At 48.6% G+C, this 25,903-nt stretch overlaps 1 long non-coding RNA gene across 3 annotated transcripts in view; it reads right to left on the bottom strand.

Moving 5' to 3' along the window:
- LOC144824941 (uncharacterized) overlaps nucleotides 1–25,903 on the bottom strand; it is a 498,402-nt gene that overhangs the window by 432,016 nt on the left and 40,483 nt on the right. For all 3 annotated transcript variants that reach the window (XR_013609197.1, XR_013609195.1, XR_013609196.1), the window contains exons 2-3: nucleotides 22,201–22,740; nucleotides 4,656–4,796 (exon numbers count right to left, since the gene is read on the bottom strand). This is a non-coding gene — a long non-coding RNA (uncharacterized LOC144824941). The remainder of the gene's footprint in view (nucleotides 1–4,655; nucleotides 4,797–22,200; nucleotides 22,741–25,903) is intronic.

Below are 25,903 nucleotides of genomic sequence, written 5' to 3'. Positions count from 1 at the left end.
CTGAAGAAACTGAGGCCCTACCTGTTTGGGACTCACTTCCGTGTTCAGACCGACCACAGGCCCCTCAGATGGTTAATGCAGATGAGGGGTGAGAATCCAAAACTGTTGAGGTGGTCCATTTCCCTACAGGGGATGGACTTTACGGTGGAGCACCGCCCTGGTACAGAACACGCCAATGCTGATGGTCTGTCCAGATTCTTCCGCCTTAGTGATGAGGAATCCCAAGAGGTTGGATAGTTCTCCCCACTTTCAGCTGGAGGGGACACGTGTTAGACCTGACACGTTTGGCGTGGTTTTCCCCCCATCTTTTTGCCTCTGACTCATGTATTTTTGATGCTGTGCTGGATTTCGTTTTTGCTGGTTTAGATGCTTTGGATACTCTGCCACTGCTGATCAATGCCAGAGTGTAAGTGCTCCCTCTGTAAATTGTCATATTGATTGGGTATACCTGATTGGCATATTTGTATCACCATGAAGTCCCTAGTAAAGTGCACTGTGTGTGCCAGGGCTGGTGATGACAGATGCTACTAGTGGGCCTGCAGCGCAGATTGCACCACCCACATGAGTAGCCCTAAGATGGTGACTCAGGCCTGCCAGCGCAGGGCCTGTGTGCAGTCAGTGACTGCCATGTCCGCCTGGCCAGTGTCCCCACTGGCTGGGCCTAACCCTTCCCTGTCTGTGCACATCAGTCACCCCTATGGAAGGCTCAAGGTACCCCCCTGAGCAGGGTGCAGTGTATAGATAAGGTAGAGCATGTACTAGTGCAGGTCACATGCTCTGGTAGTGAGCGGCAGCCATTTTGTGTGCTCACTGCTGTAAGGCTATCTTGCTCCATAGAGTAACATGGGGGAGGCTGGTCCCAATGGATACCAGCCTATCTTCCCATAGGAACAAGATGGGCCATAAGTGAATGATATCCCTGAACTCAGAATTTAATAACACATCTTTTAGTGAAGGTTGTTTTTAAATTCTGTGTTTGCACATACCTAGACATTTCATAATTCAGATCTTTTTAATTGTTACTACCCAAGTTAGACATTCTCTCCCTGTCCTACTGGACTCAGGAGCGACAGGAAATTTTGTGGATAATAAGTTAGCTGAAACATTAGGTCTTCCTATGTGCCTAAAGCGTTGTCCAGAAGCAGTATGTGCAGTGGATGGGTCAGAATTGACCTCTGGATTAATCACAAAACAAACAAGTCCACTTGTTATGGTCTGTCAAAACGGGCACACAGAGGTGATTAGCTTTGATCTGATAGATACCCCTAATTTTGGCTTGATTCTCGGGGTACCCTGGTTAACAACTCATAACCCAAAAATTGATTGGGTGAATAGAACAGTTACTTTGGATTCCTCTTTCTGTAGAACCAATTGCTATCAAGAAGCAGGTACAGAACAGAGCACAGTAATGCACTGTGCTAGTGTTACACAAGACAAACCAAGTCTCCCTCCTGAATATTCTGACTTTAAAGATGTCTTTGATCCAGTGAAGGCTAGTGTGCTGCCCCCACATTGGTCTTATGACTGCCGTATAGATCTTATCCCAGTGGCCCCTTTACCTAATAACAGAGTATATGCTTTGACTGACGAAGACACCAAATATTTAAGAACCTACCTAGACGACCTACTACAGTCTGGGTTCATCCAACATTCCACATCTCCGGTGTCATCTCCACTCTTTTTTATCCCGAAGCCGGATAAATCCCTGCACGCGTGTATCGACTATAGAGGACTAAATAAGGCTACAATAAAAAATAAATATCCTCTTCCTCTAATACCTGTGTTGTTGGATCAATTAAGACATTCTATTGTATACACTAAACTAGATCTGCGGGGAGCTTACCACCTGGTCCGAATAAAAGAGGGGGATGAGTGGAAAACAGCTTTCAAGACAAAGTTTGGTCTATTTGAGTGCACAGTAATGCCCTTTGGGTTGTGTAATGCCCCTGCGGCCTTTCAATTCTTTATAAATGAGGTCCTACACGAATTCCTGGACGTTTGTGTCATAGTATACATAGACGACATCCTCATTTACTCTAAGAACCCGGAAGAACATACCCAACATGTTCGTGCAGTATTATCAAAGTTAAAAGAAAATCATCTTTTTGCTAAATTAGAAAAGTGGGAGAGGTGTGGCGCCGCGGCCAGGGCGACTGACGCTGGAATCTGGGGATCAGGGTTCGATCCCCGGCTCCGGCGGCAGGTTAGCCCAGCACCATGCGACTCTGGGCAATAGCTTGCTTAATCTTCCCGACGGCCCCCAGCGCCTAGAGACCCTACGGGTGATTGTGCGCTATACAAATGTGGATTATTATTATTATTAAAAGTGTACTTTTAATGTCAGCAAGGTGGACTTTTTAGGATACTGCCTGTCACCTCAAGAAATAACTATGGATGTAAAGAAAATCAGTGCTATTACTGATTGGCCAGACCCATCATCTGTAAAAGATGTTCAGAAATTTCTGGGTTTCGCCAATTTTTATAGGAGGTTTATTTCTCATTTTGCAGACATTGCGGCCCCAATAACCACCTTGTTGCGGAAAGGTCAACGATTTCTTTGGACTGATGAGGCGGCACACGCCTTTCAACTCCTGAAACAAAAGTTCACTTCAGCCCCAATTCTGAAACATCCTGATCCTGACTTGCCATTTTTTGTTGAAGCGGATGCTTCACAAGTAGCTTTAGGAGGAGTTCTCTCTCAACGAGATGCAGTAGATGGCCAATTACATCCTATAGCCTTCTATTCCAAAAAATTACTACCAGCTGAACAAAATTACACTGTGGCTGAAAGAGAACTATTAGCTATCAAAGTAGCCTTTTCTGAATGGAGGCACCATTTAATGGGAGCCAAGTACCCTGTTAGCATCTTTTCTGACCATAAGAACCTACAATTTTTTGGATCACTTAAAGCACTAACACCACGTCAGATGCGCTGGTTAAAATTTTTTAGTACATTTGACTTCGTTATAACCTACAGACCAGGTGCACAACAAATTCAATCTGATGTGTTATCTAGATACAGACATACCTCAGACATGAAACAAGACAAAATAGGAGAACTCCTTATTCATCCCCAAAAACCTTTGGCACCAGTACAACAGAAGGATTTAATCACAGATCTCTATAATGCACACATGCAAATAGCACCTCAAGATTGGTTAAAGGATTCCCATAACACAATACAACAAGGTTTATTGTATCACGACAACTTGCTGTTAGTGCCCACCACAGAATTACAAACACAGGTGATAATTTGGCATCACGCCTCACCGTTGGCAGGTCATCCTGGCTGGGTAAAAACCCTGGAAAATGTGCGAAAACACTTTTGGTGGGACAATATGAGTAAGGACATTAAGCAATTTGTCACTACCTGTCCAATTTGTGCAAGACATAAATCTTCTCATAAGGCCCCTGACGGCTTGTTAATACCAATGCCATCACCCAAACAACCTTGGCACACTGTGAGTGTAGACTTTATTGTAGGTTTACCACCAGTAAAATCCTTCACAACAGTGTTAGTGATAGTGGATTTTTTATCTAAAATGGCACATTTTGTACCATTACGGAAATTGCCAACTGGGGCAGAATTTGCCGATATTTTTATAAGAGAAATTGTGCGTTTACATGGTTTGCCAAGCAAAGTGGTGTCAGACCGAGGTAGCCAGTTCAACTCTAGATTTTGGAAAAATTTATGTGAAAAACTGAAAATAGATGTGGCATTATCCACTGCTTTCCATCCAGACACAGATGGACAAACTGAACGACTGAACCAAACCTTACTTCAAACGCTACGTTGTTTATTGGCTGATTATTCTAGTGAATAGTTGGAAGCTCTCCCTGTAGCGGAGTTTGTTTATAATTATACTGAGCATGCAGCTCTACTTTGCTCACCATTCTAATTCATGCAGGGGTATCATCCAAGAGCTATACCCATTTTGTTAGAAGATTCCCTGTTGCCTACAGTAACGGATAGACTAACGAGCTTAGGTGACATACAAGACAAGGCCAGGAAGCATTTATTAAAGTACAAAGAATACATAAAAGACGCAAAAAGAATTCATGGACGTTCGTTTTATTTAGTAGAATAGAAAGGATATGACGAAACTGAGAATTCATGGGAACCAGCGTCCTATGTACAAGCCCCACGGTTGATTAGACGGTTTTATCTAAAAAATCCAGGGAAACCCCGTCCAGTAGGAGAGCCTTTGAGGGGGGCGACTGTTAGGGTTTGTGCACAGCAAAGAGCATGTCCCCTCTCATTGCACTAGTGGTCTCTGTAATAGCTCTCTTTTAAACATACGATTGAAAGCCTTTCTTGTTATCTCAGCCCCCCCCTTAGGCTTCTGTGTATGTTGCTCAATGTACTCACAAGTTTGGACATTGCTGTCTTGTTTACACATTGGACCTTGCTTTTACCAAGGCTTCTTTAGAGCACCCCTCCCTAGGCCATGTGTTAATTCAACTCATTTGCATAATAACTGAAGCTCTGCACGCCTTTCAAGAACATGTGCAGCTTGTGAGAACCACGCCAAGGGTTTCGAGCCACTCCCAGCTCTTCGAACCACACCCAGCTCTTCGAACCACACCCAGCCCTGTCTATAAAAGGCAGCTCCCGAGCCTCACCCAGTGCTTGTGCTCGTCTACCTCCCAGTTACCTTAGAACAGATCCTTCGGTGCTGGCACTCCTGCTCTCTACAGACCTTCATCGGCTTAAACGGGCGCGGCTGCTGGCTCTTCCTTTTTCCAGTTTCCGGCTCCTCCTTGCCTCAGCCCCTCTCCTGTCCAATACAATCGACCTGCAAAAGAGAAAGAGGACAAGGTTAGACTGATCAGTATCCCTTTCCAGCAACAAGTAACTGCAAAACTTTTTATTACCTGAAAGAACTTTGACATCGATTTCTGGATTCGTGTATAAACAATTTGGAACAAGATACCTTCCACGAACATTGTGATTCAAACCCTTTGTTACAAGAAAACTTTGTGGAACTTTGTGAAATAAACATTGTTTTACATGGAACTTTTAAGAATCGAACAGTGGAAACCATTGACAGCAAGGCAAACAGTAAATCAAGGACTTGCACAAATTACCTGCTGTATTTTGATGTAAAAGTAAAGTATTCGTTTTATAAAAATTCTGGAAATGTGTGAAAAGTGAGTTTGCTATTAAGAATTTAGGCTTTAGTTATATTAAGGTGAATGTTTGATATTGGTAATTCTGATAATGGTATTCATTTAATTTTATAGAAGCTTTACGGTAATAGAAAGCACATCCCAGAACAGTAACACATTCCAAACCTGGAAGCTAGAGACCAGGATCCAAGAGGTACTTTTAGAAGAGAATTTCTAATAGATAAAGGGATAGTCAGGAACACATTTAGGAATAGGTTGCACTTACCTGTTCTTTGTTTATGTTTCATTAGGCACCAGTTTCTACAGAATTCAGAGAGGGCCGCAGATTTTAGCAGCACTTCAACAGTGGAAACGCAAGAATGGTGTTGTCTCTCTTTTTTTATTTTATCCACTTCTCCCCTTCCCTTGAGCTTCTGGTTGTTAGTGCACTGTCTAAAACTAGTTTGCTGGAACAAGCAGTTTCAGGGTGGGGTCGGACTGTCTTCAACCTCCATCAGAACTGAACAGAAACTCAGGTGAGCTGGGCTTTGACACTCCCTGTAGTCACACAGAAGGTCAGCTACCTTACCCTCGGAGTCCACTTGTTTGTCCTGAGTACAAGAAGCAGGCTCAGTCCTACAGGGGTCCTCCCAGGTTACCAGCAGGTAATCCAATTCTCTTCTGATATTCTGCAGTCCACTAGTGGCATTTAATGTCCAGGTCCTGGGTGACTTTTGACTCCATATACTGGAGATTTACAGGCAACTCAAAAGTGGCAATCAGAAATAAGCCAATTTACCCATGGTTAAAGGGGGAGCACAGGCAATGTACTACTGTCTAGTAGGAGTAAAGTGCAGAGTTCTAAAGCAAGCAAAAATACAGTGTCAGTTAAAAGTTGAAAAATCTACCCACATAGGTCGCCCCCAGCCAAGAGCTGGGGGGACTAATTGAACGCTTGATGGACTTCCCTGCTCAGGAAATGGAATGTGGACGGCTTCTGCAGTCACAGTCTTTGTTCAGTTTGTCCTGAACCTATCTGTACCCCTCTGTCAACAACTTACCTTAACCTTGTCAATGGGGAACTCTTCTCTTCACCTGCAAACCCCACCTGCAAGGCGACTAACCATAGTTTGCTCACAGATGCATACCAGTAGGCAGACAGTACCACCAGGGCCAACAAGGTGATGTGGGACATTCTGTCCCGTAGGTCAGACTTCTGTCCCCCACTGATGGTAAGCTCTTCCAAAAAGGATTACAATCAACAGAGGTCACTAATAGCTGTTTGTATCAGGAACCTGGCCATCCACTGTCAGATGAGGGCTCCAATAGAGGGCCTTCAGTGAGCCTCACTTCCAGCCGAGGGGCTGGTAAGGAGCCATCCACTTACTGTTGAAGTCCTTTTGGCCTCTTAGGATTCTCCGAGTGGGGGTTTCAACTTCCGGTCGAAACCTCCGCCATTCTTGCTTCTACCATTGACTCCATAGCTCAAGGTCTGTACCCCGAGACTGAACATGTGCCTGGCAGGTCAGAACTTCCTGGGCAGATAGATAGCCCCCTTAAGAGAGAGACATTCTGGCTGTGCCATATAGGGGTGTGCCCAGCACAGGTCTCCTGTTTCATGCCTTTGAGACAGCTCACGTACCACTTACTGATCAGAAGTGGCCTCTCCAGGGTCAGTCCTGGGGTGCTCTTCTCTAAAGTGGGTAATCCCTGACACTCTGTGGATGGTTTCCTCCTCCTGCCCTTTGCTTGTCTTCTGAGCCTCCGGACCCTCCATTTAGGGGTAATGCCCCCAGTAATCTGTGTTTTTGTGATGCCCTGGGTGAAATCCCTCCCTGCTCTTTTCTCACTGGTTAGAGCTCTATGCCAAGGCTGTAGTCAGTTGCCATATGGGAACTGACAATGGCCCTCCTCTGGACAAGTGCCCCCTCACATTGTAAGGATACAATGGTCATAGAGCAGACATACTCATGCCCAAGGGCCTGCATTTCTCCACAGACCTGACATGGCAGATACCATTTTGGGGTACCAGACTTGCTACCACCATGGTCTAACTGGCACCGGTATCCCACAGGTCCAGGACAGCGATCTCCTAGAAGGGGTCTACCACCTTCAGGGATCACTAGGTTACCTTCCTAGTCTACCTCCATGACTACCTAATACTAGGGTATGCTCTACCTTCTCCTCCTGTAAGAATAATCTACCCTTAGGGCTACAGCAGACACCCCTGAGGGGTGTCGACCTGTGGGGGCCTTCCAGTACAATGTCCACCCTCCTGTGTCCTCTCTATTGAAGGTCATACCATGAGGCCTGGTGATATAACACAATTGTATTATTCCAACCAAAACTCTTACAATTATGCTCAGAAGTGGTGTGGGAATCCCTCCCCTCAAAACTCTTTTAGGGTCTTTTGGGGAACTTTATGTATTATGCTGGCTTTCTCCTTCCCTGTGTAGAGGGAAACCCGAATCACCCTTCTAGGGGTCACTCCCGGGTATTTTTGTGGACACTAAATTACTGATCCAGAGATCCGCTTCCATCCCAAGCTCTCTGGCTGTAGTGAGCTGTGGGGCACATGCATCAACCTATTTAGGAAGTGCAAACGGTGCGAATCGGTAAATTCGGCCGTTTGCACTTCCTAAATAAGTTTTTGGGATGCATGAAACAATTTTTGAAAATCCACATTTTCTTGCAATTCCTAAAAATGCGAATGCATTTAAGGAATCGCATTTGTGCGATTCCTTAAATGCAATGCATGAAATTTTGAAAAAAATGCGACATTTGAAATAGGAAGTGCAAATTAACACGAGGTTGACCCTCGTGTTAATTTGCGAAATTCTGAAAAAAAGCACAAAAATGCATTTTGGGAAGTGTCATGTTACACACACACATGTCCTTTGGACATGTGTGTGTGAAACTTGCACTAAAACAAACATTTCAAGGGTGCAGGGGGGGTCCTATGGACCCCCCTCAGCACCCTTGCAATGCATCAACAAAATGTCATTCGTAAAAGAAAAATTCGCAAAAAGGCATTGATTCCTATGGGCCTCTAGGCCCATAGGAATCAATGTAATACCATTCCTTAATTGCGATTCGCAATTAAGGAATCGCAATTTCCGAAAATTAAGAAATCCGAAAAACTTTTAGGATTTCTTGATGCATAGGATTTTGCAATTCCTAAATTGCGATTCCTTAATTTTCGCAATTTAGGAAGTGCAAAATCCTTCAATGATGCATGTGCCCCTTAGAATCTATCAGGTGCTGGTGTAACTCTGTAAAGCAATCACTTAAGATAAGCATCTGCATAACCAAATTATACAGCGCATTATGGCCTTTTACATTACTGCCCTTCACCCAGCTTCTCAGTGCCTTGCTAGAGGTGTCTACAAGTGAACCCAAGGCTGGTGTGCCTGCTTCTGGCCATCCCAGAACTTTAGGTGATACTTCTCTAGAGTTAGACCAAATGTATTTATGAGGGTCTCTTACATGAGGCCTTATTTCACCTGTTCAGCTGCATCTACGGCCAATAGGGTGTACCTCCCAACAACGGGCATGTTCTTCCAAGTCCACCTCTGGGACTCTGCATCTGCAAAGCCACCTCATAAGCAGCAAACAACTTACCAGTGTCATCCATCACTATGTAAGCAGGCATCAGGTCCCTTGGGATGTAGACCCTTTGTTTCCCTTTTCTAGGCACTTCAGTATCGCATCCACCATAATCGCTGAACTCAGAGGCCCTCCGGGACCTCAAGTCCATCTTGCACTGGCTCCTCTCATATGCCAGCAGTGCCTTCTTCGCTTCTGGGGCCAAGGGCAGATTTTATCCTCCCGACAAAGGGTTATGGTTGCCATTCTCTCCTTAGCAGTCAGAGCTGCATCTGCCTTCTTTTCCTCAGCAGCTGAGGCCAACTTTTTCTCTTCAAGGGTTGCTACATGCAATTTCAAGACCCTCTCCGCCATCCTGTCCTCCAGCTCTGATGGAGATAAACTATGTGAGGACACACTGCCCCAGCCTTAGGCAAGGCAGGTGACACTGCTCCTTGGGAGGCACACTGCTGTGACACTGATGCCTCCTCAATGCTATCCTCTTTTCCCTCTTCCATTTCATCCTCATTCTCCGGTGATGTGGATTGCAGCTGGCAGACTTCTTCCCAAGCTCTGAGGGCAGTATGGTAGTTCTCCCTTTCTTACTCCATGCTCAGTCTCAGCCATCTCTGCTTGCACATACACGCAGCTCTACCATGCTGAGGCTTTGCCATACTGGCCAGATCCAACTCCCTGTCCTCAAAGACTTAAGGTGTGATAGTAGAGGGCAAGAATGAATTTGGGAAACAAGCAAACATTACCCAATTAAAACCAAAAGCCAATTAAAAATCCAAAAGTTGATCTTGATGTCAATTAAAAAGGGATTTTTAATTTCAACTTAAATCACTGTGTGGTACTACCAAACATGTGTTCTGGACCCCCTTGCTGAACACCAAAGTAAGAAATTGGACTATTATTTGGGGTGGGTCACAAGCTTTGTCAGGGTGAACCGTTAAAGTCACTAAATTACCCTAAGCTCAACCCCCCAGTAGCTATAGGAGAGAGTAGACAGGCTTAACTTCGGGCACTATGTAAAGTATATATTCAATACCAAAAAAATAATAAAGTTAAAATGTAAAACAATAAAAATCCCAAATCGAATCGGAAAGATAGAGTAAATTTTGATAAACAAAATTACACCAAAATAACAAAAAAACAAAGATATGAGATTTTGAATATTTAAAGGAAAATAGCCATAAAAACACACCAATGATAATCTATGGTCGCGGTAGACCAGAAACTGGGCGCAATTTCAGGTTGGCCTTGATGGGTCACGGGTTAAATACACCAACCAGGTTTGTCCTGGGCAAATATTTCATCTTCTCACATAGAGGCCGATTGACATGGTGGTGGAAAGTGTACTGCCCATCACCGTCAGGAAAATGCTAGCGGTGAGAGGCAGTGAAAACTGCACAATGCCCCCCCTTGTCACAAGGAGATAACTCCTGTGGCAAAAGGGAGGCATTGGTTTTGGTGCAAGGGTGTCTGTATTGTAGGGATAATTAGGGGTGACAGACAATTTCCTGCACAAAAACAATCAATGGAGGCAATTTCCTCTTTCTATGTGTGCTTCTGAATGCAGCACACATAGAAAGAGGAAAAAACTAGGAGAAATAATGTTATTTCCCCTCATTGGGCCTCCCTTACACCTCCCCTGAGGAAGCGTAGACTTTTGACGCATTCCCAGTTTTACAATTTGTTGTAAATCTAGGAATGTGTCAAATACCATGGGTGTTACGTGGAAACACTTATTGTAATGCCCATGCATGCCTCCCTATCACAATGTGATGCAACGCAGCAACTTATGCTGCGTTGCCTCACACCATATCTACGAGTCCACGAAAAACTATGCTGAGTAGCGGCGTTGCACAGGGCTTGTAAATGAGCCCCTCTGTTTCCCTCTCAGAAGGCAGGCAGGGTTCTAGACTCTCGTAGATACTCTGCTCCTCCAGCAGAAATTGCAAACTTCAGGTAAGGTCCCTCACTTTTGGGAGACTGGTTGTCATGCAGACTCCACCCATGGTCGCACAGTATTAATTTGCGAACTCCACTGAGAACTCTCTTCCTTGGTCATGAAGACCATTATTGAAACCCAAATTAGACCCCACATCCCTCTGGCCTGCTTATATAGCTGCCCATTTGATGAAGGATTAGCCCACTACCCAAATCTCCAACTCCTCAGCCACAGGGCCCTCTACCACACCTGGAAGGAGACAAATAAGCAGTAAGCAATTCACCAAGCAATATCTGCCGTGCAATCCTCACCCAGCAGCTCCCTCACATATCGCTGATAGCATCCCTATGACCAGCGACCCAACTGCATGATATCCTCCAGAGCCCAACCTCTTTTTCCAGCTTCTGACGTTGTCCCAATGCGAAAGGAATGTGTTAGAATTGGGGGTCTCTAGTTGGCAGAGGTATACACCTTGTCCAACTAGGGACCCTTCCTTCTAGTCAGGATGAATAAAGAACACTCGTAAGTTTGCCTGTTTTCACCCTCTGGTAGGTTGGCACAGAACAGTCAGGCTAAACTTCAGAGGCAACATGTGAAGTATTTGCACCCAGGGACACAGTAACACAGTGCAAACACTACAACTGAGCACAACATCAGTTTAGTAAAATAAAGATTCTTTATCTAAACCAAATGAGACCAAAAATACAAAAATCCAACATACACAATTCAAAATATGACTTTTAAAAGGTTTCAAGCAATTCTGTCCAGAGAAATCTACAGATAAGTGATTTTACACAATATACATTTAGGTGCATCAAAATTCCAAAGGAAAAAAAAACACAGAGAAGGGAAGTGTCGAAATACACAACGATGCATCAGTTATTTAGTCCTTGGGAAGGCGATGCGACAGTTCTGCTGCACGCAGGAGAAATGATGCATCGATTGCAAGACGGTTCTGGTCTGCCGATAATGTATCAAAAAACGTGCCGCACAGGTGCAATGTGTGGAAATCTGGGATGTGCTGGAGGTCAATGCGGCAGCGACAAACAGGTGCTGTGCCGATTTCTTTAGCCGCAGTCCCATGAAACGTTGATTCTTTTAACCACACAGCAGGGCCTGAGTTGAAGTCGGACTTCGGAAGTCGGTGCACTGGAATCAGCGTGCAGAGGATTTCTTAGCCGCAGAAAGGCGTTGGGTCTATTCTTTGGCCGCACGGTGCAGTGCATGAAAATTCTTCCCACATGGCCGCGTGGCGGCAGAAAAACAGTCGCTGGAAGGGTGAAGCCTCAATTTTCTTGGTTTCTTCAAGCTTTTTTAGCTCCCAGCAATAGAAACAACCTCCAGGGGCCCAGAACTGGAACAGTCATTTCCTGGCAGGTCAGAACTCCGCTGCAGTGGAGTTCACGGACGCTGGGGGTGAAGTCTTTTGTGTCCCTGAGACTTTAGAACAGGAGGCAAGCACACACAAGCCCTTGGAGATTCATAACAAGAAGGTTCACAGCAAAGTTCCAGTCTTTGTCCTCTACTTGGCAGAAGCAGCAACTGCAGGTCAACCCAGCAAAGCAACGCATGGCAAAGGGGCAGTACTCCTCTTTAAAGCTCTTTAATATTCTCCTCTGCAGAGGTTCCTCTTGATTCCAGAAGTAGTTTAAAGTTTTGGGGTTTTTGGTCTAAAATGTATACTCCATTTCTCTTTGTAGTCTTTGTTTCAGAGTCTCTGAGCTCAATACAAACCAGTTCTATCCTCCCTGGTCCAGTTTGACCATGGGGGGTGAAGACAGCATTGTGCAGAGGAAACACAGCCTATTCAGGTGCTAGTGCAAACTCCTCCCACCACTCTAAAGGCAGAAAGGTATATTCAGCCTAGCTATGAGTCACCCAGGAAAGACTGAACACACCTCAATCCCCCTTCTGACTGTCTAGAGTGAATTGACATTTTCTCCGCTCCTGTCACTGCAAACCCAGATGGTGAATATACAAACAGGCAGAGGCACAAAGCATGGTAAAGGAAGAAAATGCCCACTTTCTAAACCTGGTATTTTCAAACACACAATTTAAAAACCACCTTTACTAAAAGGTGTATTATTAAATTCTAAGTTCAGAGCGCCTAAACTCCATTTCTCTATCTTGTTCCAATGAAAAGTTACACTTGTTAGATGTTACAAGGCAGCTCCCGTGTTAACCTATGGGACAGACTACCTTTCAAAAGTGAAAAGCTAAATACACAGTATTTCACTAGTAGGACATGTAACACACGCCAGTATATGTCCTGCCTTTCACATACACTGCACCCTGCCGACAGGGCTACCTCGTGCCTACCTGAGGGGTGCTTAACATGTAAGAAAAGGGAAGGTTAGGGTCTGGCAAGTGGGCACACTTGCGAGGTTGACATGGCAGTTAAAAACTGCACGCAGAGACACTGCCGTGGCAGGTCTGAGACAGATTTACAGGACTACTCATGAGGATGGCACAACCATTGCTACAAGTCCACTAGTAGCATTTGATGAACAGGCCCTGGCACACTAAGTGCACTTTACTAGGGACGTAGAAGTAAATCAAATATGCTAATCAGGGATAACCAATTGTAATCACATTTTACACAGAGAGCATATGTACTTTAGCACTGATCAGCAGTGGCAAAGTGTCCAGAGTCCTATAGCCAACAAAAACAGGGTCAGAAAACTAGGAGGCGAAGGTAAAACATTTGGGAATAAACCTGCAAAAGGGACCAGGTCTAACAGAATGCATGCAGTACTCCAGTGCCTGTACCCCGAGCCGGGCCAAGGCAGTGCAAAGCACTGGAGATAGCTGGTATGCTGTCAGCACCGGGTATTCAGTCTGGCTGCTAGCCGCCGGGACTGCGAATTCAAGACAGGAGCCGAGATTCCCTCGGACTTCCACATTTCGGAGATCACGACCACGGTTCCGCCTTGATCCACGTTTATCCCAACTTAGACATCCCATTACCCCTGAGCGGTCCCGGCATTCGCTTTACTCAACTTGACCATCTTCGGTAAGCGGCTATGTGATATTAATTCAATGCTAGGCGTTTTTACCCATTAATGATAGGGTAACTCAGTAACCCTTCCCTTTTCAGGCACTTGTCAGGCCCACAAATCATCTCACTCACCCCAACCGATTTGGACCTTCGGTTCTTGGGGCAAGCATCTTCACCATTGGTTTTTGAATTGCGATCCCCCAACCCGCATGGCTATATAACCGCGCTTATTCCTGCCTGCAACCCTCCATCAGGAGCCAAATTAGCGCCTCTACACCATTGGCCCCAACTTGGCTTTATGTTTACAGGCATGTTTTGTTAATGTCCTGAAGATGATCCCACTATTTCCACTATTTATTTAAGGGATCGAAACGACGTCGACAAAATGTACACCATATGCATGTACTATACTTCTATGTTACATATGTAATGGCGTTCCCTCGTTATTCCGTCTGGTTTATTTTGAAACTTATATGCAGATACATTTCCTTTGCCTGAATCCTTCCCTTAATGTTGCTTGTTTGTTTATGTCAGTAGGACGCAGGTTTTGTCCCACTTTGATTTCTTCCCTTACTTTATGTTGTACATTTATTGCATATTAAAAACCTGTCCGGCTGGACAGAGAATATAGCACTGATTGAGTCTATATTGATGTGTACTATATCAACTGTGTACGGACCATTGTCTTTAGAAATAGTACCGTACCCAAGGTCCCTGACCAATTGCACTTTGGGTTCCCTTGTTTTTTTCGACATCAAGTCCACAAGTAGCATTTGATGTACAGGCCCTGGCACACTCAGTGCACTTTACTATGGACTTACTAGTAAATCAAATATGCTAATCAGGGATAACCAATCATAATCACATTTTACACAGAGAGCATATGCACTTTAGCACTGATCAGCAGTGGCAAAGTGTCCAAAGTCCTATAGCCAACAAAAACAGGGTCAGAAAACTAGGAGGCAAAAGGTAAAACATTTGTGAATAAACCTGCAGAAGGGACCAGGTCTTACAGAACGCATGCTGTACTCCAGTGCCTGTACCCCAAGCCGGGCCAAGGCTGTGCAAAGCACTGATAATAGCTGGTACGCTGTCACCTTGCCTCCTTGAGGGTGTCGGACGACCATACCACTGTCTGTCCTAGAACATGTCGCCCAGCGCCTCCCCATGCCACCGGACATGAGCATGACTAACTCAATGCTTTCAACATAACCTGCTTCTCGTGGGCCCTCAGTCTGTTTTGGAGTGGCAGATCCATATCGCCAATCTCCCTAACACCCTGCTCACTTCCTCCCAATGGAGTTCCCCCATGCACCTACCCCCCCAACAATTCTGAGACTCTGAAAGCCCCAAAAAACATCTACGCCATTAGTGTGGCAAATAATAAATTCTCCCCCACGTTTCGGCAATTCCCAGGCAGCTGCTGCAATAATTTATGCAGTAGATTCAAAGACAAGGGCCTTCTGTCCCTGGTCTGTCGCCCAACCTTCCATTATCCTGTGTTTGAGTTCTCCTGTCAATGGGGTGTAACCCTAGAACAACTTACCCATGAAAGCAAACCCCACCAACCTCCCCGAAGTGTTCACCCATGACAGACCCTAGTGAATAAAATCCAAAATTTACTGTATCACGTCCTCAACCCTTGCATGGCACGCCTCCTGGAGCTGTACCCCGACGCCATGAACTCCCTCCTCACCAGAATATAGGCTCTGAGTGTCAACTCAGCGAGTGACCCTACCACTAGTTGAACCGTCCTGCGTTGTCTATGGACCACAAGTTCTTAGGCATGGGCGTCGGGTCTCTGTCTGCGTCCTCAGCTACCCCACGGAATCTTCCCACTGTGAACGAGACAAAGCATCTGCAATGTCATTGTCCACACGTGGCACATTGCGCCCTCTGAAAGTGATGTCATCACACAAGCATTCCAACACAAAAACCCTTAACAGCTTCAGCACCTACATGTCCCTAGTAGACTGTTTATCCTCCACCCCCACCACAGCCATGTTGTATAACTTAAATAACACTCTCCTGTGGGCTAACTCCGCACCCCAAAGGGTCACTGCTGCTATCAAAGGAAAGAGTTCCAGGAAAGCTATACTCCTGCCTCTGTATCACCATGTGGCCGACATGGCTCGACACACCATTGGCCCTGCCAATAAAGACTGAAACGCCGTCCTCCCACAGCATTTGAAAAGATTTGCACGTGCCACTCAACATCCTCCTGTCTCACCGAAGGAATTCCGTTGAAGTCCTGCAAGAAAGCGCACTACATTCTCAGGTCCTCTTTGACTGCCGCTTAGAGTCGCACATAGTGATGAGGCAGAGACACCCCGATAATGCCTTCCCCAACCTCCTGCAGAACGACCTGCCCGCCTGTACCACCCTGCGAGCAAAATTGAGGTGCATCAGAAAGACCTGAATCTCCTCCACTTTCAATTTTGCCTTTCCCAGCATGCACATTAATAAAGTCAGCATTTTCTCCTTTTTGTCCTGTGGTAACCTTGCTTCTGTCCGCACGGAATCAATCTCAATGCCCAAAAACTATAGCACTATTTTGGGACCCAGTGTTTTCTCCTATGCAAACAGCATTTTTAGATTTTCCATGAGCTCTTGGAACCTTGCAAGTAAGACTTGGCAGTCCGCAGAACCGGGTGCCCCCACATTGAAGAAATCTTTCAAATAGTGGGTTACCTACTGGTGGCCCATCAGCCAAGTAAACACCGACTGCAAGAAAGAAATGAAGACCGCAAACAGAGCACAGGAAATGGAGCATCCATTTGACAATGTTTTGTCCACGTACCATTCCCTTCAAATTACAAACTGAGTAGCTGGAGGACCTCTGGGTGTATCGGAAGCAGTCAAAAAGCTGACTTCACATTGCATTTAGCCATTAACGATCCCGGGCCCGCCACCACCACCAGTGACAAGCAAGGCCGCATCTACCGAGGAGTAGGACACCACCAACTCTACCTCCTCCATGATGAAATCCTTCACCGACCTACCCGCAGGCCACCACAAATGTTGTCTCAAATGAAATTGGCCCTCCTCCTTCTTGGGGACCACTCGCATTGGGGACACAATCAGATTCTCCATTGGTCAATTATGAAAAGGTCTTGCCAACTTGCCCTCGGAGACCTCTTTTTCCAAATTGTCTCGAACTGCCTGTCTATGCTCTGATGTGTAACGCTAATTGTTTGCCCACTGTCACGTCCTTAGACCCTCGTACCCCAACCAAAACCCGTCCCGCAACAAATTATCCTCTTCCATTCACTCATGGAACCCCAGCCAGTACTCTAATATCTCAAGGTTAACCAGAGTACAAGGCTTTTGCACCAGGTCCCTACCCCCCACCTTGTGGGCCTGAAAATTGCTACTGGTGCCCTCCTTGGCTACCCCCATATTGCTGCCACTGTCCCGTATCCTGGCTGTGGGATGCACCCCCTGTCCCATAGCGGTTGATAAGGGGGTGTCGCCCTGTACATTTTGAACACTCATGGCGGAATTTGCAATACTCCTGCGTGCACATTCCTTTATTGAAATCTCAGCAAGTGCCCCCTGCTCCTGGTTGCACCTTTGGAGCCCCTCTCCGAGGGGCAGACCACTTGCAGTGAAAATAGTCTTCCCAATTTTGCATCCCCATAGTGTGCTGCCATAGATCTAAATCAAGTTTACCCCATTTTGCCTCAGGATCCCAAGCCAGCCGTGCCAGAAACTCCTTCTCATACTGCACCCATGCATATTCCCCACCACTGTGATTTGGGCTTTCCGTATCACATCCATGTACTCGAACATGGATTACGCATCGCTCCAAATACTTTCGCAGTATACGCTGGCATATTTTAGAAATACCGCCGTCCAATTTTCTACTTTAGAATTTTAGAATTTTAGAATTCTATTTTAGAATTTTCTATTCTATTGGAGCAAGACCACTGACTCATTGTCAGTGAAATTGCTCTCCCACCCTCGCAGCTCCACCATTAAGTGAGGTGCCCCTGCACTCTTGAGTGTTGGTGATCGAGGCCCTCCTCCACCCGCAGGTTTCCCTGCGCCTCATCCCTGGTGGTCCAGTGGACCTCTGTCTCCTTTCTCTCACTCTGCTCCTTTACTCGTTTTTCTACCCTTTCTATCTTTCACCTTTCGCACCTTTCTGCATCTCTGCTCTTTTGTGCCTTATTTCTGCCCATTTTCCCTTTCTTTCCCTCTGCTCCTTCACTCGTTTTTCTACCTTTTCTATCTTTCACCTTTCTGCACCTCTGCTGTTTTGTGACTTATTTCTGCCCATTTTCCCTTTCTTTCCCTCTGCTCCTTCACTCGTTTTCACTCGTTTTTCTACCCTTTCTATCTTTCACCTTTCTGCTCTTTTCTGCATCTCTGCTCTTTTGTGCCTTATTTCTGCTTATTTTCCCTTTTTTCTTTATCCCTTATTTCCTCCCTTTACCTTTCCCCGCCGCTGCTGCCCCCGCGGCCCCTCCCCCCCCCCAGCGCGACCGTCCCAATCCAGCTCCCCTCCCCGCTCCCGCCTCCCAGCTGTCCAGCCCTCCCCGACACCTACTTAATGGCGACCACTGCGGGGACAGGCGAGCAAGACCACTGACTCATTGTCAGTGAAATTGCTCTCCCACCCTCGCAGCTCCACCATTAAGTGAGGTGCCCCTGCCCCTGCACTCTTGAGTGTTGGTGATTGAGGCCCTCCTCCACCCGCAGGTTTCCCTGCGCCTCATCCCTGGTGGTCCAGTGGACCTCTGTCTCCTTTCTCTCACTCTGCTCCTTCACTCGTTTTTTTACCCTTTCTATCTTTCACCTTTCTGCACCCTTCTTTCCTCCCTTTACCTTTCCCCACCGCTGCTGCCCCCGCGGCCCCTCCCCCCCCCCAGCGCGACCGGCCCAATCCAGCTCCCCTCCCCACTCCCGCCTCCCAGCTGTCCTGCCCTCCCTGACCCCTACTTAATGGCAGGCTGCGGGCGCGCGCTGGTGCACCGAAGGCGCGTCAAAGGCAAGCACGTCTGCGCCCGTCCGCGACCCGTCCGCAACCAGCACCAGGAACCCTGGACCTCCGCCCTGCCAACGCTACGACCCAGCAGCACTCCACGCACTCAACCCAGTCTGCAACAACAACTGCAAGCTAGCATCACCAGCCGACACCCATGGACCCTTCAGCTGTCACCGCTGCCGGCACACCTGCAGCACCACCAAGAACACGGATCCAGCACAACCCGCCCACAAGAACACAACCGAACCGAAGACCCTGCAATGCATCCTCCTCAACGTCCGATCCCTCCACAAACACGCCACAGAAATCTGGGACCTCCTCGACAGCACCACCCCGGACGTAGCATTCTTCACCGAAACCTGGACCAACACCACCTCGGGACCAGACATCGCCATCCCCCAAGGATACAAGATCTCCAGGAAGGACCGCCCCACCCACCCAGGAAGAGGAATCGCCATCGTCCACAAATCCAGCCTCCACCTGAGCACACTCCCTGACGAGTCCACAGAACTGATGGAACACCTTCACTTCAAGATACTGGCCAGCCCCACTGTCGCCCTCCGAGGAACCTCAACTACCGACCCCCTGGACCCCGCGGACCCTTCGCCAACTCCATCTCGGACATTATCTCCCCGCAGGCCATCGCATCCACCAACTACACCCTGCTGGGAGACCTCAACTTCCACCTCGACAATCAACTGGACCCCAACACCACATGCCTCCTGGACAACCTCCAAAACATTGGACTCTGCCAGATCGTGACCGAGCCCACGCACTCAGCAGGACACACCCTCGACCCGCTCTTCACTACAGGAAACTCCATCACCTTCAGCCACACCACCGAACTCCGATGGACCGACCATCGTTGCGTCCACTTCACCTTCAGAACACCCACCATCCACAGACACCAGCACCTGCTTCCACAAAGAAACTGGACCAAAATCACCGACGACCAGCTCACCTCCTCACTCAACAACTCCACCCCAACCATCGCGGAAAATGACGATCCCCAACACCGCAGCCCGAACCCTGCATAGATGGATCTCGGACAGCACCAACACCATAGCCCCCCTCATGAAAAACAACAATACCCGTGCCAAGAAAGCCAGATGGTTTACCACCGAACTTCGAGAGTCCAGGCGCACATGCCGCCGCCTCGAAAAGGCCTGGAGAAACACCAAATCCACAGAAGCCCACAACAACTTCAGAGCCGCCACCAACGCCCACCATCAACTCATCAGAGAAACGAGGAAAAAAGCGATTGAAGACAGAATCTCCACCCACGCACACAACATCAAGGAACTCTTCAGCATCATCAAGGAGTTCGCCCAACCCACCAGCGAGTCTACCGATATCCCTCCCTCACAATACCTCTGCGACAAACTCAGCACCTTTTTCCACCAGAAAATCAAGAGCATCTACGACAACTTCGACGAAGACAACCAACACACTGAACCCTCACCAACCACCCCCGACACCCGGAAACCAGCGATTGATGACTGGACAGCCCTCACCACCGAAGACACACTGAAGACAATTAAGTCAATCCACTCAGGGGCCCCCACGGACCCCTGCCCCCCCACATCTTCAACAGAGCCGCCGACACCATTGCACCCATGCTCCGCCACACCATCAACCGCTCCCTGGCGACCGCCTCGTTCCCCGACGACTGGAAACACGCCGAGGTCAACCCCCTCCTAAAGAAACCCTCAGCGGACCCCACCGACCTCAAAAACTACAGACCCATCTCCCTGCTCCCTTTCCCAGCGAAAGTCATTGAGAAAGCCATCAACAGCCAACTCACCACATTCATTGAAGAACACATTATCCTCGACTCCTCCCAATCCGGCTTCAGAAAAAACCACAGTACGGAAACCGCCCTCCTCGCCGCAACAGACGACATCCGCACCCTACTGGACAAAGGAGAAACAGTAGCCCTCATCCTCCTAGACCTATCTGCGGCGTTCGACACAGTCTCCCACCGCACCCTAATACACAGACTCTACGACGCAGGAATCCAGGACAAGGCCCTCGACTGGATCTGCTCCTTCCTCTCTGGCAGGACGCAACGGGTCAGACTCCCCCCTTTCCTCTCAGACCCCACACCTACCACCTGCGGAGTCCCCCAGGGCTCCTCCCTCAGCCCGACGCTCTTCAACGTCTACATGGCTCCACTTGCCCCCATCGTCAGAACCTACGGACTCAACATCGTGTCATACGCAGACGACACCCAGCTCATCCTCTCCCTATCCAACGAGCCCAACACCGCCAGACGCAACTTTCGAGAAGGCATGGAAGCCGTTGCCAAATGGATGAAAAACAGCTGCCTACAACTAAACACCAACAAAACAGAAGTACTCATCATGGGCCCAAACCCCGACGCCTGGAGTGACACCTGGTGGCCCACCGCCCTCGGAAACCCGCCAACCCCCACAGACCACGCACGCAACCTAGGAATCATCCTGGACTCCGAGCTCAAAATGGACTGCCAGATTAACTCTGTCTCATCTTCCTGCTTCCACACCCTCCGTCTCCTTCGTAAGACCTTCTAATGGATCCCCCTCGAACACCGAAAGACAGTCACTCACGCCCTGGTCACCAGCAGACTCGACTACGGCAACGCACTCTACGCCAGAATAAACAAAAACCTCATCCGCAAGCTACAGAACATCCAGAACGCCGCCGCAAGACTGGTCCTCAACCTGCCAAAACACTGCCACATCTCCCAGCACCAGCGCACACTCCACTGGCTCCCCGTCGAGGCGAGAATCACCTTTAAGATGCTCACCCACGCACACAAGGCCCTCCACGGCACCGGACCAGCATACCTGAACAGCCGGCTCAAATTCCACGCACCCCAAAGGACCCTACAATCAGCCCAGCTCTCCTACGCCTTGGTACTCCGCACCAGAAAGACCAGATCGGGAGGCCGCTCCTTCTCCTTCCTCGCGGCCAAAGCATGGAACGCCCTTCCGCTCCACCTCAGACAGACAACATCGCTTCGACAGACCCCCTTCTTGATGGAATGGAACCTGCATCCCCCCTCCTCCCCCACCCCTAGCGCCTTGAGACCCTTACGGGTGAGTAGTCGCGCTTTAACAAACTACTGATTGATTGATTGATTGTGAGCGGAGCTCTCAGCCGCTTTGCAAACAGGTACTCCTCCTCTCTAGAACTCCCTTTTGACCGCACCTCCATATGTATGAGTCTTAGCATATCTGCATATTCCTCTTTCCGAATTCGCTCTTTTGTGAGCAATATTAAATGAGCCCCCAATGGTTTAGTTACTCCCGTATAGGGCAATTTTTTATTATAAACTCCTTTCTGTTGGGCCCCTCCTTTTTCTCTTGCGCCTCAACTGACCCCCCCGGTAGCTACTCCTGAGCCCTTCATTTGGCTTGTGCCCCTGCACTGACTGTGAGCGCTATCTTTCTTATCTATACCCACTCCCACATCCGTCACGTACTTCCCTTTGCACAAACTCCCCCTCCGCTTCTGACCAGGCAATAGCATCCATGCCTGTGCATATCATTTTAGGGGCATTATCCTTCTCCGTTTCCTTACCTGGTGCCAAGTTCCGTGCCCGTGCAGTTGTAGTCCGCCTTGTCATTGTTTTCTCGTTCTTCCGGGTCTTGGTGGGCCGCTCTTTACACACCTGTAACATACTGGACAACTCATTAGTGAACCCCATCCACCCAACAACTTTCAGCTCCTCAGAGCGATGCTCCCCCTCCTCCAAGCTGTCATCCTCATAATCCAAACTTGTGACTCCTAGCGGGTCTTCTAGAAGGTCCCAACTGGGACCCAATCCTTTCCCCTGTGAATGATCCTATCCAAACGTCACTGTAGCAGTGCAATGCCTGGCACCTGGGGGACCGAAGTGACCCTTCACTACCGTTCCGCTGACGTTACACGCCTGCTTGCTGTTTCTCGGGTGCCAGAGGCTGTTTGAGACCTAACAGTTCTAGGGCCAACAAGGTTGTCCTGGATCTCGTATGTTGGCCGTGCTGGTATCTCCAGCTGATGTTGGGCGAACTGCACTCGGCCCAGCCCTCTCTTCACCTCGGTGCTGATGAGCATCACCCAGCTCTACCGAATCTGGACCTGAAAGAAAGAAAGAAGACAGGACTGGTGAGCTGGCACCCTTTGCCCTACCCAACACCTCTTCAACACCCAAAAGTTTTAATTTCCATGCCTGGAATCCCTCCACTTGACTTGTAGGCCCCTCGATTCTGCCCTTCCCCCATGCCCCACTCCGAAAGGGGCAGCATCCTGACAACCCCAAAATCCTCATCCACCAACCAATCCTCTTCTAGGACGTCCTTCTCTCCACTCCACTCCACTCCGCTCTAGCATGGCTGCAACTAATGCGGACGCGGGGCCCTCCCAGCTCCCTCCTCCTCCGGAAAAACCTCTACCTCCCTTCCCTGAGGACCCCCCCCCCCCATTGCAAGGACCCTCCTCTGCCTATGTAGGCATTCACTTGAGCAACCCTGTCCCACTCCCTTCCCTCAGATGCTTCCTACCTATGGTCAAATATATCTAACTGTCCACAGCCAGGCCTGACCTCTCCAGGTCGAGGAACTAATCCTCCAAGCTCTGCTCCCGGCCCCTCCAGCCTTCTGCCACCTGGTCAATTGTCTTAGCTGGCCCTCCCTCATTCAGCATACTGCTCTTCTGGAGCTGGGCGAGCAGGAAGGCCTACCCTGGCCCTGCCCCCCACCCAGCTACACCCCCCTCCTCCCTACTCTCAATTTGAGAATCTCTGAGGGGCTCCACTGATGCTGTGCATCTGTAGGAGCCCTCCCTCCCCGCCGCTCTTCAAATGCAGGCATCTCCTCTGATGCCACCCCTCTTCCTCCCTTGCTGGCAGTCCCGTACATGTCTACTGCACGGTGGGGCCGTCCTGCCTCACCCAAATGGCACGGCCCCTGTGGCGCAGGCCTTGGACGCATTACCTACGAAAGGGGATCCTGCTGCTGCCAGCCCTCCTTCCACTCCCGCCTCTCCTAATAACCCTCGCACTGCCCCATTCCGTGAAAACGTATGCCCCTCCACCCTGCCCGTCTACCATCCCAACAAAGTTTAGCCAACAATACATGCTTCGTTGTGGTCGTTGTTAGCCGCAGTTTTAATAAGACTGTACACATACTGGTTAAACATTTGTCATTTGCGAACTGCCGTAGGTCGGTCATAAATCATACATGTCATATCGTAAGCTGTCCTGGCCCACTTCTGGGCCGATGCTCTTGTGATATCTATCAGTTTGTAAATGGCACCCCAAAACCAGTTCCTTTCGTTAGTTCATGGTAGTCCTCTTTGTTGGGTATTTCCGGGACCACCATTTGGTTGAGTGCCCACGCCCTCTGCGTGTCGTGGAGGGTAGCTTCTGTCCCTGGAGTTAGGCCCTCAGCTCACTACCTTTTGTGCCCTGCCGTCCGGTGGGGTCTGGGCCGTGAGCGCCGTCTCCTTTTGCTAGTCCCCTCCTTGGCGCGGCCACCTCACCCTGCCGTGCGGCATCCAAAAGTGAGTGGCCCCCATCCTACACACCGCCCGTCGGTGTGTCTCCTTAGCCAATCCTTGCACCAATTTCTGCAAGCACCCTTGCCACTAACCAGCCCTGCGACACTGCTGTTCCTTAGGTGTGGGTGGGTGGGTTTCAGCAGAACTCCATTGGTGCGCCGCTCGCCCTGCTCCACGAAGTTAGGAGCTACCTGGGCAAGCGGCGACTTATATTGGCCACTTCCGCCAACCTGGGGTTCAGGTGGTACCCCCTGATTGGGGGGTTCAAACATCGCGGTGTGCGCCCATTGGTCGCCTTTTTGGCGTCATCGGGCGCTCTCCCTTTTTGGCGGGAGGCATTCCCCTTACGCTTGCTTCTGGGCGCTCTAAAGCGCCCAGAACCGGTTTTTCACTGGGGGGCACGGCGCGGGTTATGGCGCCAGCCCCTGAGCCTCCCCCCCCTTCGGGAGGGTGAGGCGCCCTCTGCAATTCCGGCTGGGCTGTGGTCCTACCCGTGCCAGAAGGCCTGCTCTCTTCCGCCCATCCCAGACGCCCTGTGGGGCTGCTCCTATAGTCACGGAGCAGCCCTCATGACTCACCTAGACGCATGCTGCCCCCGACACCCACCATGTTCTCGGTGGGGAACATGCCACTGCCACACCAGCGAACGCAGGGCAAGGAGGGCAGGCCAGAGCGGCCAGCGCCTCTCCTCCCACCACAAGGTTCATCCTCCCGGCCTCTCTCAGCAGCCGCATCCCCTTAGCCACACGCATATCATTGGCAGCCATACTGCAGTAAGTATACGCACGCTTCTTAAAGTAATGTCTCAAAAGCTTGAAATACGGAAATAGAGAGAAAATGTGATAATCTAACCTCAAGCTACCAGCTGCCAGGTCACCTGAACATAAAATGGTGGCTGGTAGTACAACCTAACTCACTAAATACACTGTGTACTACTTTTGCGCTATGTACATAGACCAACACAAAATGGCAGTCGCAGGACTGCACCACCCTCCCAATCTGCCCGGGGAACAGATTTCCCTCCGGTCAGCTGCCCCCCAAGCCCCTCTTTGGAAGCCCCTGCTGTCAAAGACGAGCTGCTGAGACAGTCAGTGCATCAAAAGGTCCAACCTGTCAATTCTGAGGTTACATCTCCGACCCCTACAGTTCAAGGGCTACAAAAGCAGGACAGCTTAGAGTGTCTGTCAGGTAACTGTGGAGCCCCAAACTGTTAGTGAAAAGAGAGTCTGAGGAATGCAAAATGATCTTAAGACTTTTTACCAAGTGCACATAATCCAATACAAGTGACTTTAACTGTTTTGCACACTTATGCCTTAGGGGTGTTTTCCATCAACTGCACCCATGTCCTGTCTCCAATTATACACCGGGATAATAGATGCTATGGAACTCAGTGGTGGGGGAAGAGCCAAAGGATGTAGATCATCACTCAAGATCTCAAATAGAATTAAAACCATGTTTCTGAATCCCCTTAGTCCTGCTGTGTTTTATAACATTATTCTGTTTGACTAAAGTTCTTTCTTTGATACAAGCAGTTAAGCAATTGGTTGGACAATACATTATTGTGCCTGTGGCTGACTTTTGAGTTTAGAGCTCTTCCCTCTCACACTCGCTCACTGATAAGCCTTTAACTGTTCACCCTTGCTATCCTGAGATTCAAGTGTGGAAGTATGTTTTTGTCCTAGTTTGTAGATCATAATAGGATGGGACCCTGAGTCAGAAATGGCTGATGACTTAAACCACCCAC

This window comes from Lissotriton helveticus, chromosome 3_1 (assembly GCF_964261635.1).
Source record: "Lissotriton helveticus chromosome 3_1, aLisHel1.1, whole genome shotgun sequence".
Taxonomy (NCBI): Eukaryota; Metazoa; Chordata; class Amphibia; order Caudata; family Salamandridae; genus Lissotriton; species Lissotriton helveticus.
Note: the sequence above shows the minus strand (reverse complement) of the source record. Positions and strands in the feature narration are given on the sequence as shown.